This window comes from Neomonachus schauinslandi, chromosome 11 (genome assembly GCF_002201575.2).
Source record: "Neomonachus schauinslandi chromosome 11, ASM220157v2, whole genome shotgun sequence".
Taxonomy (NCBI): Eukaryota; Metazoa; Chordata; class Mammalia; order Carnivora; family Phocidae; genus Neomonachus; species Neomonachus schauinslandi.
In genome coordinates this window covers 51624778-51639894 of record NC_058413.1, presented here as the reverse complement: position 1 = coordinate 51639894, position 15117 = coordinate 51624778, and the positions used below count along the sequence as shown (strand labels likewise).

Here is a 15117-nt window from a genome sequence, read left to right as displayed (position 1 = left end):
TTATGTTTTGACAGATTTCCTTGAGTTCAGGAGCTCTCTGTTGGTGCAGATTGGCTCTGTGCTAGGGCACCTTTTCCACATGTGACTAGGCTTGCTCTGAGCCTAGGCATCTGTGATGGTTAATTTTATGTGCCAACTGGCTAGGCCATGGTACACAGGTATTTTGTCAAACACTAGCCTAGGTACTGCTGTGAAGATATTTTTTTTAGATGAAATTAACATTTAAGTCTGTAGACTTTGAGTAAATCAGATTACCCTCCATAACGTGAGTTTCCTCATCCAATCAAGTTGAAGGCCTTAAGAGAAGAAAGATTGAGGTCCCCTAAGAAAGAAGGACTTCTGCCTTCAGACTGCCTTTGGACTTGAGCTACAATATCACTTCTTCTCTGGGTCTCCAGCATGCTAGCCTGCTCTGCCAACTTCAGATTTGCTAGTTCCACAATTACGTGAGACCATTACTTAAAATCTCTCTCGCCCTCTCCCCTTCCTTCTCCCTCTGCCACCTAACCTCCTTTACCAACCCCTCCCCCCATTCTCTCATTGGTTTTGTTTCTCTAGAGAATAAGAACCCTGACTGATACAGATTTTGGTACCAAAAGTGGTTCTAGAGGAATAGAATCTTCAGGAAGAGTCTTCTGAATTGGTTCTGGAGTTTATGGAATTGGTTCTGTAATCTGATTAGATTTAAAGGCACTAATGACTATTTCCAGTAGTAAAGGGAGTACTGATAGTTTATGGTGTGATGTGGTAATAGAGACACTCAAAATACCATCATTGGGTACTCCTTTTTTTTTTTTTTTTCATTGGGTACTCCTAATCAAACACTTTAAGAGGCAAGGTTCTGGGTGATCATGTATATGTTCTGCCTCAGGGGTATATCAGCTTTCTAGCCCTATGTCATAATTTAGTTCATCTTGATCACCTTTTCTACAATATATGACACTGTTCCAGTACATTGATGACCTGCTGATTGGACCTAAAAATTAGCAACTACTCTAGACTTACTGGTAGAACGTTTGTGTGTCAGAGGGTGGGAAATATGACAAAAATTCAGAGGCCTTCTATCTCTGAAATTTCAAGGGCTCCAATGGTATGAGACATGTTGAGATGTTCCCTCTATGGTGAAAGATAAATTGTTGCATCTGGCTCCTCTTACAACCAAAGGACAGGCACAATGCCTAGTGAGCCTCTGGATTTTGGAGGCAGCATGGCAACATATTCCTCATTTGGATGTGCTACTCTGGCCTCTTTATCAAATGACCTGAAAAGCTACTAGTTTTGAGTGGGGCTAGGAACAAGAGAAGGCTCTGCAACAGGCCTAGGCTGCCACATGAGCTGCGCTGCCCCCTGGGCTATATGATCCAGCAGGTCTACGGTGTTGAGGTGGCAGATAAGGATGCTGTTTGGAGCCTCTACGAGGCTCTTAGGAGTTTGGAGCAAAGCCCTGCCATCCTCTGTTGATAACTACTCACTTTTTGAGAAACATCTTTTGGCTTGCTACTCAGCCTTAGTAGAGACTGAATGCTTCACCATGGACCACTAAGCAACCTGAGCTGCTCATCATGAACTGCGTGCTGTTTGACCCACCAAGCCATAAAGTTGGGCATGCACAGCAGCATTCCATCATCAAATGGTATACACATTGAAGTGGTATATACAAGATTTGGCTCAAGAGGCCCTGGAAGTACACGTAAGTTACTGAAGTGGCGCAAATGCCCATGGTCCTCACTCCCATTACACCTCTACCAGCCTGCACCTGTGGCCTCATGGGAGTTCCCTAGGATCAGTAAACAGAGGAGAGAAAACTCGGGCCTGGTTTACACATGGCTCCGCACAGTATGCAGGCACCATAGCCCCTTTTAGGGAAATCCCTGAAGGACATTCTATTCCATTGACAGTTGTGGAAGTCTTTTAAGTAGGGAGTAACTTTTAGGTAGCTCACACAGGCTGCCATGAGAAGAGTGGCCTAACCTGTGGGTTTGGGTCAGACTCAAGTACCCTGTCTGTCTAGTCGGGTCTTTGGCTCAGACTGGGCCCCAGGAAAAGACCTGGTCTGGGTATCTACAGACTAAGTGGCCCTGGGCAGGACCTGACCTGTTTGTGTGGGCTAGTTGGGTACTTGGGGTAGGCCTGACCTGTGTGCTTGTGTCAGATTGGGGGTATCAGGTCTGGGGCCTCACCTGTGTTTGGGACTGACTGGACTCTAGAACCCAACCAGTGTGCTTGGGTTAGACTGGAAGCCAAAAGGCTGGCCTGTATATTTGGTCAGACTGGGCTTAGGCTGTATTTGGGAGAGGCTGGGTCCCAGGGAAGGGCCTGGACTATTTATTTGTTCCAGACTGAATGTTCAGAGCAGTCGTGGTCTGTCTGACTTGCTCTGTACAACTTCCAGTGGGACTCTATACATCCAGATATTAATTGGGGCTTTCTCAGGGGGAAGAGGACAAAGAAACTAAACAGAAAGATAAATATGTAATGGGGTGCCTGGGTGGCTTGGTTAAACGTCTGACTCTTGATTTCAGCTCAGGTCATGATCTCAGGGTCATGAGATCCAGCCCTGTGTCGGGCTCTGTGCTTAGCACGAAGTTTGCTTGAGATTCTCTCCCTCTCCCTCTGCCCATCCCTCCCTGCTCTCTCTCCCTCTCAAATAAAATAAAATCTTTTAAAAAAATTTAAAAAAGGGGGGGCACCTGGGTGGTTCAGTAGACTTGTTGAGCATCTGCCTTCGGCTCAGGTCATGATCTCAGGGTCCTGGGATCAAGCCCCGCCTTGGGCTCCCTGCTCAGCTGAGAGGTCTGCTTCTCCCTCTCCCTCTGCCCCCACTCGTGCTCTCTCTCTCAAATAGTAAATAAAATCATAAAAAAATAAATAGGTAAAAGCAGTTTTATTATTGGATGGAAATAGAAAAAGCATTCTGAGAATTTAAAAAGCAATTGTTGGCCAACAAGGGGCCTGCTGATTTGAGCCCATAATCTCCTCATGATTTCAGCCTGTCCCTCAGTAAAGCCTGCTTATTTCTTATTCCCAGGGGTCACAGCCTCAACTTCCCAAGTTAATAAAGTCGTCTCACCCTGGCAATTTCCCCTCCACTATCATACCTTGCATTCTCTCTGCATTCTCCCCAACCTCCTGGGCTGATTTCTTGCTATAGAGCATCTTTTCCACATATTGCCGGATCTCCCTGGTCCTCACCCCATAAATGACAGGATTCAAGGCTCCTGGGAGCAGCAAGTAGATGGCACTGAGCAGGTTCTGGACATCCTGAGACACAGTCTTGGCTACACGGAAGACAATGGAGGTTGAGAGACCAGAGAGGTAGATAGTGAGGATGACCAGTAAGTGGGAGCCACATGTATGCAAGGCCTTGGCTCGGGCTCCCCCAGAAGAGATCTGGAAGGCAGCATAAATGATGCGGGTGTAGGAGGCCCCTAGCAGGGGTCAAAGGTCACAGTGACCAACCGCATGGCCAGTCCCAACTTATTGTTGAAAGTCAAGTCTCCACAAGCTATGCTCAGCAGTGCAGTGTACTCACAGGTGAAGTGTGGAATCACCATTGTCCGGCAGAATTGAGCTTCTGAAGTTAGCACCACCAGAGGTACTGCCACTCCTAGGCTCCATGTCAGGGCAAGAATGGCCAGCACATCCAGCAGGTGGGAGGTCATCAGGTCAGTATAGCGGAGTGGGTGACAGATGGCCACGTAGCGGTCTAGGGCCATGGCCAGCAGGAGGTTGTAGTCTAGAAGGAGAGTGAAGTAGATAAAGAACATTTGGGCCAGGCAGCTGTGCAGTGATATGGGGTTAGCATAATGCACAAAGCCCGCCAGCATTTTGGGCACCACGGCAGTGGCAGCACAAACGTTGACAGCCAGGAGCAGGGCGATGAGCAGGTACGTGGGCTGGTGCAGGCTCCGCTGGGCCACCACCGTGTGGATGACCAGGGTATTGGCAGAGATGATGGTCACATAAAGGAAGGTAAGAGGCAGGACCAGGAGGGGCCGCCACTCTCACAATCCAGGGAAGCCCATCAGGAAGAAGTTGGTGTAGGAGGTGTTGAAGGTGCTGGTATTTCCATCCTCACCCATTAACTTTGGCCCTGGGTTGGCCCCTGGAGTAGGGATCAGAGACTGTTAGAACAACATGGTCAATGGAAGAAAGCCTATTTCGTTTCCTTTCTTTTTTTTTTTAGAGAGAGGGGGGGTGGGCATGGGTGTTTTGGGGGGGGGGGGGGGGGGCGCAGAGGTAGAGGGAGAGAGAATCTTGAGTAGGCTCCATGCCCAGCACAGAGCCCAACACAGGGCTCGATTTCATGACCCTGAGATCATGACCTGAGCCAAAATCAAGAGACGCTTAACCTACTGAACCACCCAGGTGCCCCTGCTGATGAACCTCTTAACTTGAACAAAGTCAGTCTGTCTCTGTCACGTGAACTGTAATTTGCTCTCCTGTTTTGCATTTTAGGATTACTCAGGTAGTTCCTCATGGAGCTTCTTGACACTAAACAGTCAAGAAAGGAAATGTAGAATAACAACCTCCTCAAGGAGGGGCAGAAGGGACGAAAAAGACTGAGAGATGAGCAGATCAGTTAACTGGCTGATGAAAGTGTTGAGAGAGATTGAAGAGATGTTTTGAGAGTCACATCAATTTAAGAGCAATTGGAAGTGGGGAGAGACAGAGGAATCAACAGTAATGTCAAGGGTTTTTGTTGTTGTTATTGTTAGGGAGGATGACTGCATTGGCGCTCCTAAAACCTGAGAAAGGAGGAGCAGGGTTGGGGTGCTACGAGGTACAATTAATTAATTGCATTTGGATGTGGTGAGGACTGGTAGATGAAGAGTTGCCCAGTCAACATGCCCAATCAAAAATAAGATGGAGAGAGAGTGTAATGGGGGGATTAAGGCTGGAGATGACTGCGTGAGGATTAGAACTTTATAGAGGGCATGAGACAGAATCCCGAAGGGCAGATGCCAGTGAAGCAGACTGAGAGAAAGAGGGGAGAGAAGCAGTGTGAGAGCCAGTAGCAAATGGAGTTCTGGAAACCAGAGGGGAGGCTTGGTTGCTCTGGAGGCTTTGAGGTAAAGGAATTTACAGACTGAGTAGAGGCCAAAGACCAACCCAGCCAAGTCACTCTACAAGGCTTACCGTTCTGGAGTAGCAGAGGAGAGGGACGGGTAGGAGGCTGTGATGAAGATGCCAGAGCAGGGTGCTCTCTGCAGAAATAGGTGCACCTTCTCCCCCGGAAAAGTCAAAACCACGCGCAGAGCTCCGCCCTGTCCTCACAAACTGGTGACTATGTTCCTCTCTCTTCCTTCAGTTCCCAGGGACAGATGTCTTTTCTCTCTTCTGTCCTCAGGACATCTACTTCTCCCCCTTTCCCCTCACCATATGAAAAAGTTCATCTCTGTCTAGAGAAAATAAGCTCTACCTTAACTTGATACAACCCTCAAGCTTTCCATCTTTCTCCTCACCTTTATTTTTTATATTTTTTAAAAGATTTTATTTATTTATTTGACAGAGAGAGAGAGCACAAGCAGGGGGAGTGGCAGGCAGAGGCAGAGGGGGAAGCAGGCTCCCCGCTGAGCAGGGGGAGCCCCATGTGGGACTTGATCCCAGGACTCAGGGATCATGACTGAGCTGAAGGCAGTCACTTAACCAACTGAGCCACCCAGGCACCCTATTTTTTATTTTTTAAAAAGATTTTATTTATTTATTTATTTGAGAGAGAGCGAGCGAGCACGAGCACAGGGATGGGGAGTGGGGGAGGGGCAGAGGACCCCAGGATCATGACCCGAGCTGAAGGAAGATGCTTAACCGACTGAGCCCACCAGGCGCCCCTTTCTCCTCACCTTTAAAAGCAGAGCTCCGGGACATGCCTTGATCGTGCAATAATCGCAGGCTTGCAGATCGAGCTCCCCGCTGGACTGACAGTGCTACCAGTAGGGAGACCATGTCTTTTTCTTCTCTGCCCCAGTGCCCAGCACAGAGCCCACGGCTGAATATGTGCTCAGTAAGCGTGTTGAAGGAACAAATGAATGCGCAAAGGGACGTGAATAAATATTGTCATTTGCAACTTGGAGCAGCCCTTGGAGGTTGCGTGAATGAATAAATGAATGAAAAATGAAACCCATCAAACTGCAGAGATCCCAAGTGATTTGCTCAGTCTCACCTAACAAGAAGAGCCAGACCTCAAATTTAGGTCTTCTAGGACTCGCTTTCCCCCTCAAACCCCACACAGGAGGCAGCATTGGACAGGCTCCAAGCATTCTTAGTCTCAGCAGTGATATTAAGAGTTAGCATTTATTGAGCACTTACTACATGCCAGACACGATTCCAAGGGTTTTCCCATGTAGTATTTCTTTAATACTCACAGCAACCCTGAGGGATGGATTTATTTATTAACCCTGTCTATAGATGAGGTCACTGAGGTTTAGAGAAGGTAACTAATTTTCTTAACGTCTCATAGGTATTACATGATAGGGCTGGGATATGAACCTAGGTTCTCGATGGTAATAGGTAGAGTTCGGGTCCAACCTGCCTCCAAGTCCCCATCAATCTGTCCTCTCCCCCCCAGCCTCACCGTGGAAGCCTGTGGTGGTCTCCCGTCAGGGCGCAGCCTGCCGCGGCTTTGGTTTCACCTCTGAAAAGTGCTGATCTGTGAGGCTGAAGAGGAGGGATGGATAAGTAGACCCGTGGCTCCAGGGGAGGAGCCTGAGGAGGTTCCCTGGGGACACTCATGTCCAAGGACGCCAAGGAGGAGACAAGGAGAAACCCAGGACTCCCGGGGGACCCCCGGGAGAGAGGCTGGGTGGAGGTGACAGTGTACTAACATTTTCATTTCTACGGCTCTTAGTATTTCTCAGAGAGAAGTCACATCTGCCGAGGGATTTCCCTCATTTTACAGTTGAGCCGTTAGAGGCTTCGAGAGAACAAGTCAGGGTTCAGGTCAGGCTCTGTCCCAGGGACACCCAGAAATGGCCTGAGGCTCAGCTGAAGGGAAGGGGCTTTTGCAGTCTGGGGATTACATAGGCACTCAGGGTCATCCGAAGACAGGAAAGGACACTTGGGTGACAGTGGGAGAGCCAGGGACCTGATTTAGGTGCACTGTGTGTGCGCGCGCGCGTGCGCACCACACAGAGATGGCTGAGGGATTTACTTGCCCAGTGTAGGCGGCACAGGAACTGGGGCAGGCGGTGACTTCAGTGTGGGCTCTGCTGTGAAGAGCTGAGACCCACAGAGGCAGGGGCTGGCTCCTCCAGGGAGGCCTCACCACTTTGTCCTCTGGAATTTGAAAATAGCAGAACTGCAAAGCTCCTCTTTTCCTTTTTTTCCTGCTTTCTTTGGATTGAGTATTTTATGATTCGATTCTACTTCTTAGCGTGTTAGCTGTGCTTTGGTTGTGTCATTTTAGAGATTGCTTTAGCATGTATGGTCCACATCTTCAACTGACCACAGTCTATTTTTTTTTATTCTTATGTTAATCCCCATACATTACATCATTAGTTTTAGATGAAGTGTTCCATGATTCATTGTTTGTGCATAACACCCAGTGCTCCATGCAGAATGTGCCCTTTTTAATACCCATCACCAGGCTAACCCATCCTCCCGCCCCCCTCCCCTCTAGAACCCTCAGTTTGTTTTTCAGAGTCCATCGTCTCTCATGGTTCGTCTACCCCTCCGATTTACCCCGCTTCATTCTTCCCCTCCCGCTACCTTCTTCTTCTTCTTTTTTTTCTTCACATATATTGCATTATTTGTTTCAGAGGTACAGATCGGAGATTCAACAGTCTTGCACAATTCACAGTGCTTACCAGAGCACATACCCTCCCCAGTGTCTATCACCCAGTCACCCCATCCCTCCCACCCCACCCCCCACTCCAGCAACCCTCAGTTTGTTTCCTGCAATTAAGAATTCCTCATATCAGTGAGGTCATATGATACATGTCTTTCTCTGATTGACTTATTTAGCTCAGCATAACAGCCTCCAGTTCCATCCACGTCGTTGCAAATGGCAAGATCTCATTCCTTTTGATGGCTGCATAATATTCCATTGTATATATATATACCACATCTTCTTTATCCATTCATCTGTCGATGGACATCTTGGCTCTTTCCACAGTTTGGCTATTGTGGACATTGCTGCTATAAACATCGGGGTGCACGTACCCCTTCGGATCCCTACTTTTGTATCTTTGGGGTAAAAACCCAGTAGTGCAATTGCTGGATCATATGGTAGCTCTATTTTCAACTTTTTGAGGAACCTCCATACAGTTTTCCAGAGTGGCTGCACCAGCTTGCATTCCCACCAACAGTGTAGGAGGGTTCCCCTTTCTCCGCATCCCCGCCAACATCTGTCGTTTCCTGACTTGGTAATTTTAGCTATTCTGACTGGTGGACCACAGTCTATTTTGAGTTGTATTATTCCACTTCAACAAACAGTATGAGATCCTGACAACAGGCTTCTTCCATTTCCCCCCTCCCAGTGTTTGTGTACTGTACTGGTGTTTTATTGCTACATAAATTACAAACCCCACAATACATTGTATATATTTTTGGCTTTCTGCAATCCATTATATCCTGAGGAGATTTAGAAAAATAGGAAAAATATATTATGATTGAAAAATTCATTCATGTTGCATGATACTGTATTTTATTGTTTTAATTTTTTAAATTATATATATATATGTTTGTTTATATTTTTTCATCACGATAAATGTACTCTTTAGTCCCCATCACCTATTTCACACATTCCCCTACTGACCTCCCCTCTGGTAACCATCAGTTCGTTCTCTATAGTTAAGAGTCTGTTTCTTGGTTTGCCCCTCTCTCTCCTTCTCTTTTTTTTCCATTTTCTCATTTGTTTTGTGTCTTGAATTCCACATATGAGTGAAATCATATGGCATTTGTCTTTCTCTGACTGACTTATTTTGCTTAGCTTTATACTCTCTAGCTCTATCCATGTTGTTGTAAATGGCAAGATTTCTTTTTTTTTTATGGCTGAGTAATATTCCATTGTATGTATATACCACCTCTTCTTTATCCATTCATCAACTGATGGACACAGTCTTCTTCCATAGTTTGGCTATTGTAAATAATGCTGCTGTAAATACAGGGTTGCATGTATCCCTTTGAATTAGTGTTTTTGTATTTTTTGGGTAAATATCAAGTAATGTGATTACTGGATCATAAGGTTGTTCTATTTTTAACTTTTTAAAAAAAGATTTTATTTATTTATTTATTTGTCAGAGAGAGAGAGAGCACAAGCAGGGGGAGTGGCGGGCAAAGGGAGAAGCAGGCTCCCTGATGAGCAAGGAGGCTGATATTGGACTCGATCCCAGGACCCTGAGATCATGACCTGAGCCGAAGGCAGACGCTTAACCGACTGAGCCACCCAGGCATCCCTATTTTTAACTTTTTGAGGAATTTCCATATTATTTTGCAGAGTGGGCTGTACAGTTTGCATTCCCACCAAGAGTGCATGAGGGTTCCTTTCTCTCCACATCCTCGCCAACACTTGTTGCTTGTGTTTTTGATTTAGCCATTCTGACAGGTGTGAGGTGCTATCTCATTGTGGTTTTGATTTGCATTTCCCTGACGATGAGTGATGTTGAGCATCTTTTCATGTGTGTGTTAGCCATCTGTATGTCTTCTTTGGAGAAATGTCTGTTCATGTCTTCTGCCCATTTTTAAATTGAATTATTTGGGGGTTTTTTTGGTGTTGAATTGTATCAGTTCTTTATATGTTTTGGATACTAACCCTTTATTGGATATGTCATTTGCAAGTATCTTCTCCCATTCAGTAGGTTGTCTTTTAGTTTTGTTGATCATTTCCTTGCTGTGTAGAAGCTTTTTATTTTGATATAGTTCCAATAGTTTATTTTTGCTTTTATTTCCCTTGCTGATGTTAGAGAAATTGCTGCTTGTGCTCTCTTCAAGGATTTTTATGGTTTAAGGTCTCACATTTAGGTCTTTTTTCCATTTTGAGTTTATTTTTGTGTATGGTATAGAAAGGGGTACAATTTCATTCTTTTGCATGTAGCTGTCCAGTTTTCCCAAAACCATTAGTTGAAGAGACTATCTTTTTCCCAGTGGGTATTCATTCCTCCTTTGTTTAAGGTTAATTGACCATGTAATTGTGGGTTTATTTCTGGGTTTTCTATTCTACTGATCTATTTTTATGCCAATACCATACTGTTTTAGTTACTACCACTTTGTAATATAATTTGAGGTCCAGAATTGTGATACCTCCAGTTTTATTTTTCTTTTTCAAGATTGCTTTGGCTATTTGAGGTCTTCATTGTTCCATGCAAATTTTAGGATTGTTTGTTCTAGCTCTGTGGAAAATGCTGTTGGTATTTTGATAGGGATTGCATTAAATGTGTAGATTGTTTTGGGTACTATAGACATTTGAGCAATATTTATTTTTCTAACCCATGAAAATGTCTTTTCATTTCTTTGTGCCATCTTGAATTTCTTTCATCGCTATTTTATAGTTTTCAGAGTATAGGTCTTTCACTTCTTTGGTTAAATTTATTCCTATTTTATTTTTTTGGTGCAACTGTAAATGGGATTGTTTTCTTAATTTCACTTCCTGCTGCTTCATTATTAGTATATAGGAATGCAACAGATTTCTGTACTTTGATTTTGTATCCTGCAACTTAACTGAATTCATTTATCAGTTTTAGTAGTTTGGGTGGAGTCTTTAGAATATCATGTCATCTGCAAACAGTGAGAGTTTTACTTCTTCCTTACTAGTTTGGATGTGTTTTATTTCTTTATGTTGTCTAATTACTATGGCTAGGACTTCCAGTAGTATGGTGAATAAAAGTGGTAAGAGTGGACATCCTTGTCTTCTTCCTGACCTTTGGGGAAAAGCTTTCAGTTTTTCACCATTGAGTATGATATTAGCTGTGGGTTTTTCAGATATGGTCTTTATTATGTTGAAGTATATTTCCTTTAGAACTACTTTGCAGAAGATTTTTATCATGAATGGATGTTGTACTTGTGACTGTATTTTATTGTTGATGGCATTTTAATGTATGAATATACCATAATCTATTTACACATTTTATTGCTGAAGGACATTATTTTGTTTATGGGGTCATGGGGTGTACATATCTTCAATTTCACTAGATAATGGCAAGTTGTCTTCCAAATGGTTCACCAGTCTACAACCTCCCTAGTAATACATGAGAATTTCATTGTCATCTGCTGGGAAGTTTTGTAATACATGTACGAATCTGCCATGTTTACACAATAGATGTGTGAAGTTGTACAGTGAGCAACTTGAACATCTATATGTGAGAGGCTAGAGGTCAAATACCTTTTCTTATGCTTACTTTTTGAAGCGACTGTTTAAGTCTTTTGCCTATTTTACTATTATTTTACTATTGTCTGTCTTTTTCTTATGATTTGTAGTTGTTCTTTACATATTCTAGATACTAGTTCCTTTTTGGTTAAATTTATTGCAAATATCTTCCCCAAGTCTGTGGCTTACCTTTTTAGTTTCCCTTGGTGTCTTTTGATCAGAACTGTGTCTAGTACATGGCATACTTTTGTGCAAATTACAAAAGGCTCCCTCTCTGATGGCTTTGCAAGTGCAGTCTGGTCTCAATTTCCAGTGTTGTGTTCCCTTCCTTCCTCATCCTTGTTCTCTAACAGCTTCAAGATCCTTTTCCTGTTTTCATAGAGGACACTGGCTCAGCCTACCTTTACCCCCCAACTCCTGCCATTCTTCTGGACGACAGTACAGTGCATTCACGTCAATGTTCTGTACACAATCTTTGTTTAATCATTTGGTTCCTTCAACACTAGTGACATACTGTCCATCAAGTCCAGGTCACAAATATATGGTCATAATCTAGACCATTACCCATGAATGTACTACCTCTGAAGTCTTTTATTTTAGTGTCTTTCTTTCCAACCATCTTATTTCTTCCCACAACACTCTATTAGGGCTGCAGAGCCATTGTTCCAAAATGCAGATAGGACCTTGCCACCTTGCTGCTTTGGACTCTTACGTGGTTACATATTGCCTGGAGTAAACCACAAACTCCTTATCATGATAGATGAGGCCCTTCATCAGCTGGCCTCTGCTTGCCCATCTGGCCTCCTTCACCGCCTGGCCCACATCTGCCCCTGTGCCAGGGAGACTGGGACTGGCGGGGAGTGCCCACTCTGCCGTGTCTACCCTGCCTCTGTGCCTTTGCCCCTGCTGCTGCTTTGGCTTGGAATGCCTTTTCTTCTATCTCCTTCCTCTCCTGCAAACACCTTATCTTATGTTTCAAACACAACTCAAATTCACCTTCTCTGTGAAGTGTTCTGTCTTAGTAATTGTCCTTTCTCTGTGTTCCCACAGAGTTTTGTACATAAAGCTATTGTTGAACACTACATGTCTTTCTACCTTGGAAACTTTATAGCCTGGAGCCTCCTTCAGGGAAGAGACTTTTTTTTTTCTTTCTTGGCAATCACGAGGTTAGCATGATGTATGTAAAATAGATGTTTGATGAATGATCATGAATGAACGAAAATCACATGCAGAAAGAAGGGGAGAAAAATTAGAAGGCAGAGACAGAAGCTTACTTTGTAGTTGATTACTGTGTAACTCTGGATTAGTAGCTGCTTTCAGAAAACGGATCAAAGACTCTCAAAGATGAATGCAGATTGTCAAAGCCAAAATACAGCAGGGATGACCGACTCGCACATTTACCCGCTGGCTAGTGAGAGTGACTGTAGGACCTCCAAGTCCCAAAGAGTCAGGCAGGAAGCTCCCTGTGCGAGGGCAGAGACTGGTGCTGGTAGCTGTGCCCTTTGGAACAGAGTTGCCAGGTGCTGCCTGTTTCCCTTGGTCCTGGCTCCATAGATGATGGGGTTTACTAGACACGGGAGCAGCAAGTAGAGGGCGCTGAGCAGGTTGTGCTCGTCCTGGGAGGTGGTGCGAGCCCCCCGGTAGACGATGGATGAGGACATGGTGGAAGAATAGACTGTGAAGATGACCAGCAGGTGGGAGCCACAGGTGTTCAGGGCCTTGGAAGGTGCTCTGCCGGACAAAATCCAGAAGGCGGTGTGGATGATGCGGGAGTAGGAAGCTCCAAGTAGCAGCATGTCCAGTACTCTGTTGAAGATGCGGACAGGGAGCCACAGTCTTGTTCAGGGAGATGTCCCCACAGGAGAGCTTCATGAGGGCCATGTGCTCACAGGCAAAGTGGTGGATTACGTCTGAGCAGCAGAGGCGAAGCTGGGAGGCCAGCCCCACCACCGGAGCGCCAATGCAGGTGCCACCCCCAGCAGGCCAGCCTGGGCACCTGGCCGCACCTGGCCCGTCACTCTCTTGGGGTAGCGGAGAGGGTAGCAGATGGCAACATAGCGGTCCAGGGCCATGACCCGCAGGATGTTGCAGTCAAAGACAATGAGGAAGTAGATGCAGAACATCTGGAGCAGACAGTGAGACAGGGAGATGCGGTTGAAGTGGGTGGAGAAGCTGAACATCATGGCGGGCACCACGGTGGTGGCAACACTGATGTTGACAGCCAGGAGCAGGGCAATGAGCAGGCATGTGGGCTGATGTAGGCTCTGCTGGGCCACCACCGTGTGGATGACCAGCGCATTAGCAGAGATGATCACCAGGTAGAGGCTGAGGAAGGGCAACACCAGGAGGGCGCGGGAGTCCTGCAGCCCCGGGAAGCCCACCAGGAGGAAGCTGGTGTAGGACACATTGGAGCTGCCATTGCTCCGAGATGACATTGTCCCTGGGGAGCAGGATGGCTCTGGGAAGATAAGAGATTCAGGAGGCTTGGTTTCTGTACCTTGACCCCACCGGGGCCTGCCCCACCTTCACTAGGCTTTGTTCTTCATGAGTCAATATTCCTGGAGAAAAAAGGAGAATTTAAGGGTCATAATTTAATGAGATACACATCTTTCAATAAATCTTTGCATTTCAAATATAATGAGAATGTTGTATCAGTCTTGTTGCAGAGTCACTGGTGCTAGTATTAAATTACTATGATTTAAGAATATTTTTAGTAATTTCATGATTGAAAAATACAATCTCCTTTTATTTATTTATTTTAAAGATTTTATTTATTTATTTGACAGAGAGAGACACAGTGAGAGAGGGAACACAAGCAGGAGATATGGGAGAGGGAGAAGCAGGCTTCCTGCCGAGCAGGGAGCCTGATGCAGGGCTCGATCCCAGGACCCTGGGATCATGACCTGAGCCGAAGGCAGATGCTTAACCAACTGAGCCACCCAGGCACTCCACAATCTCATTTTAATTTGCAGGTTCTCATTTGTGAAATTTCTGTTCATTATACTTTGCCCAGGTATATAAGGGACTATTTCCTGCAGCAATTTAATTATTAAAATTATTGTCCCTTTCTTATCCACTGAAACAAAATTTCTAAGTCTTGTTAGTATTTTTATTTTGTTTCTGATGTTAAGACTAAGAATTTTAAATTTATAAAATGAAACCTATTGGCATTTGTGAGTTCTTTTCTTGGTTTTAAGCTTAGCAAGTCTTTTCTCATTCAAAGATCAAAGTGTTCCTCTTTAAAATACGGTTTAATTTTTTAATTAAATTTTGATCCACATGAAATTCATTTCTGTCACAAAGTGACAAACTAACTTGATATATTTCTCCCCAAGTAGCTAAATAATTGTTGTTTCATCTTCTCCATTGCTTTGTGTTACTATCGTTATCCTAGATTAAGTTCTTATATGTGATGGGGTTGTTTTATAGGTAGTGATATTCTGATTGCACTTGTGCAAATACCAGGCTATTTTTTTTTTAATAAAAGCTTTATTGAGGTATAATCACATACCATACAGTTTACCCATTTAAGTGTACAATTCAACGGTTTTTTAGTAAATTCACAGAGCTGTACAACCATCACCACAATCAACATTTTCATCACCCCAAATAGAAATCCTTTACCCACTGGTAGTCACTCCCCATGTCCCCCAGTCCCCTCAGCCCTAGGCAACTACTTCTTGTGTCAGTGGATCTGACTATTCTTTGACATTTCATATAGATGGAAGCATACAGCTTGTGGTCTTTCACAGCTGGCTTTTCTCACTTGGCATAATGTTTTCAGGTTTCATCTATGTTGTAGCCATGCATATATG

The 15117-nt window shown here is 44.6% G+C and overlaps 2 pseudogenes; both read right to left on the bottom strand.

Moving 5' to 3' along the window:
• Window positions 1-3011: 3011 nt before the first annotated feature.
• LOC110593426 lies at window positions 3012-4082 on the bottom strand (annotated as a pseudogene).
• An 8617-nt stretch (window positions 4083-12699) lies between these two features.
• On the bottom strand, window positions 12700-13737 carry LOC110593427 (annotated as a pseudogene).
• Window positions 13738-15117: the final 1380 nt, after the last annotated feature.